Below are 3,601 nucleotides of genomic sequence, written 5' to 3'. Positions count from 1 at the left end.
GACAATTACACTTTAAATCGATCTGTACGCGGGCTGTCAAACATTTGACGGATGTCACTATTTCCACTGAGTGCTCGGCAGTCGTATCAACTAACAATGACGGGTCTGTCCGCTTATTTATATGCAATTTAATTATAATTGTTTATGTAGAGTGTCGAAGACCTAACGCTGCGCCAAGTCCTGATCCTAAATCCTGTAAAACCTTAGTCAACACACTGAAACCACTCTTCATCCTTATAAGCTGCATTTAAAGAGCAAGGAAAATGCAGTGTCTCGCCCGGAAAAGAGCTACATGTAATTTCGTGTCTTGTATCTCTTCTCAACAAGGAAATTGTTGACCTGCTGAGGTGGATACACAGTAACGTGTCAAGCTTATCGGATAGTGTCCGTAATGGACATCAGACCGTTTCTTGTTGGTTCAACTGGGCAGCCTGAGTGTGGCTCTGAGGTGGTTGTCTGCATTCACTTCAGTAAAAACTTTGCACAAATACGAATAACACGAAAAGAACACCTTTATGTTGTGATACCAAGATCTAATCCATCACCCAAACGAGTCGAGTCACTAACTACTCAAGCTAATGGTTGGGTACTGCATTCAGACCAAATCATACGATTTCTATACCCACCATCCACACATAAATCAAATCTCCCATACATTAATCGTAGATGGTGAAGAAATGAATTTTTGCCACAGCCAGGACTTGGAAAGAGGTTTCCTTGCTTACCAGGCAGGTGTGCTAGCCATTACACCATTGCTGTAGTAGACGTAAAATAGCTGCATGGACTACCCTAGTGCAATGCCCTACTAACACAAACTTCAGTTGACATCTTCAGCTTATTTTCCCCTTTTTAAATCATCACTATGGCCGAGACTCTCCAGTATTGGAATAGCATCCCAGCTTTGGACGTAACGGGGAAACTGAAGGTTTTGTTAGGGAGGGCAGTGGACTAGATTAGTCTGTGAGGTGTGTTCTCAATACTGCTCCAATAGTGTAGTGGCAAGACCATCTCCCTAGTGAGCAAGGAGTCTGTTGCCCAAATTTTAATTGATTTCTTCGGCTTTTATTAGCATCGTTGATAAAGTTGAAACCCGTAAGCACCAACGAAAATTTGATTATATCAGTGTCGGCTTGCGCGTCGAGCGAGCAGGTCGTAGTTAATCTCCGCCTATGCCGCAGCGCCGCTTGCGTCGAAGCTACTCAGTCTTGAATGAGATTTTCACTCTGCAGCGGAGTGTGCGCTGATATGAAACTTCCTGGCAGATTAAAACTGTGTGCCCGACCGAGACTCGAACTCGGGACCTTTGCCTTTCGCGGGCAAGTGCTCTACCACGAAAGGCAAAGGTCCCGAGTTCGAGTCTCGGTCGGGCACACAGTTTTAATCTGCCAGGAAGTTTCATATCAGCGCACACTCCGCTGCAGAGTGAAAATCTCATTCTGGAAACATCCCCCAGGCTGTGGCTAAGCCATGTCTCCGCAATATCCTTTCTTTCAGGAGTGCTAGTTCTGCTAGGTTCGCAGGAGAGCTTCTGTAAAGTTTGGAATGTAGGAGACGAGGTACTGGCAGAAGTAAAGCTGTGAGTACCGGACGTGAGTCGTGCTTCGGTAGCTCAGTTGGTAGAGCACTTGCCCCCGAAAGGCAAAGGTCCCGAGTTCGAGTCTCGGTCGGGCACACAGTTTTAATCTGCCAGGAAGTTTCCTACTCAGTCTTGTTGGTGTATCGGCCGGAGTCACATCCACATCGTAGTTGCGTAGCGGACTTGTTTGTCGTTTTTTATTGGCGGCGGTGTTTTTTGCCCGCGCCATGGTGTCTGTCGAGTCTCCCAAGACTGTTCCTCGTCGGGCTACTGTTCGTTTCAGTTTTGACAGGAGTACGCGTGGTGTTCAACCTGGCTGTTTAGAAATTCACGATTGGTTGGCTGATGTTATCCGTGTTACACCTAATCAGGTATATACTGCTTACTTTGATTATGATTTGTATTCATTCTTTGTGAAATTTTATGATCCCATTCAAGTAGAATGGCTTCTCTCTCAGGTTGGTTTAAAGTGTTGTTCACGCATCGAGATGGTTCCGTTAGTCGTTCTCCTTGAAAATGCGGCCTCAAGTATACTCCAGTTGGAATTTATAGCCTTCCTCCTGAAGTGGACGATGGCGTCATCCAAGATGGCGGTGTGTAGACTTGGCAACAGTGCATTATGTCATCCATGATGGCGGCTTTTCGCGGGAAAATAGGCCAATCAGTCTACCTCCACTAACCTAATTTGAATTTTGGCGGGAAAATAGGTCAATTGGGCTATGTCCACTAACCTAAGCCTCCAGAAGAAACTGGCGCCAAATTCAAATTCCAACAAGATAATGCATACAAAACCGTACTTGTCTTTATTATTATTCACTATTATTGATTATCATTTATTAACTTTCATTATCATTTATTATTATTTATTATTATTTACATCATGCACGTTTGTATGCAATCCAGCTGTGTTAGTTCATTGAATTTTCGTGTTCACTTATGCTTCCGCCGCTAATTTATTAAAATCTCGTCATTTGTATTACGCTAAGTCACAAGGTGGGAAAAGGACTCTTTATTTCAGTCATTACGGTTATGCAGGTGTGTCCCACCTCACTTAGAACACATCCTCGAGATGCTCACACCACGAAGTGCAGAGCGCAGATGATGTACGCACGGCCGGCTGAGTCGCTCCGCTTTCTCCTAGGCCCCAGGTACGCAGCAACCAGCGACCAACCCCCGGCCACCGGCATCGCAGAGTCCCCCACACTACTCACCTTAAGTAAACACGTTTCCACGAGCACTTAATGCTGGACACTCAGCTAAGGTACTCAGCCGAATTCTGCACCTGGACATCCATATACATGTCCACGATCTGTTTAATTGAGGGTCTAGCTATGTCAACCTCCCTAAAGATATAGCTAATAAACAAGCATGCATTAATGTCCAAAAAAGAAGAGATCATGCTTCTTTTGCAGGGTCAACCCTGGCTTGCGAAAGGAAGTATAATTATAGAGATCACCCTCATCATCCGGATACGTACAAAGTCAGTGATATTAACACATATTATAACTTTGATCTAGGACATACCTAAAACCGGAATATCGGTACACGTTTATGGCCTGGAGAAGAAAAGCAAGTCAGACGAGCAAGACAAGCATATCGTAATTGCACCAAATCTTTATAAGAGATGCCAGGGTCACCCCAGTGAAGTCCATGATACAATCTTGTTAACCTCATTGCACTTCTAACCGTCTTATTTCACTTGACATCTCTGAATGGTTTCGGCGATTCAACTCTTGATTCAAATGTTCCTATTACTCCATCACTTTGCGTGAATGCTATTAATGCACAGTCTTTAATTATGAAACGCCTGCAGTCATCATAGTAAAATCGTTGAACGTCAGCTACGATCCTCGCACCTTCAGGTAACATCGTGATCTACGCTAGAGCTAGCAGAGTGCGTATTGATTTATACAACTCGTTGCACTACACAAGTGAGCGGACAGTAGTTAACGAGACGATCATGCAGAACGAGAGCATAAGCCTAAGTCTGATCAGGGAAGTTTGCTGAAGATTCAAATTCAATCC

The 3,601-nt window shown here is 44.4% G+C and overlaps 1 non-coding gene across 1 annotated transcript; it reads left to right on the top strand.

Moving 5' to 3' along the window:
* Positions 1 to 1,597: 1,597 nt before the first annotated feature.
* On the top strand, positions 1,598 to 1,672 carry Trnas-cga (transfer RNA serine (anticodon CGA)). Its single transcript has one exon. It is a non-coding gene; the product is annotated as a tRNA-Ser (tRNA).
* The last annotated feature ends 1,929 nt before the right edge of the window (positions 1,673 to 3,601 follow it).

The sequence above is a fragment of the Schistocerca nitens genome, chromosome 4, assembly GCF_023898315.1.
Source record: "Schistocerca nitens isolate TAMUIC-IGC-003100 chromosome 4, iqSchNite1.1, whole genome shotgun sequence".
NCBI lineage: Eukaryota > Metazoa > Arthropoda > Insecta > Orthoptera > Acrididae > Schistocerca > Schistocerca nitens.
The sequence above is the reverse complement of the archived record's forward strand: the minus strand, read 5'-3'. Positions and strand labels throughout refer to the sequence as shown.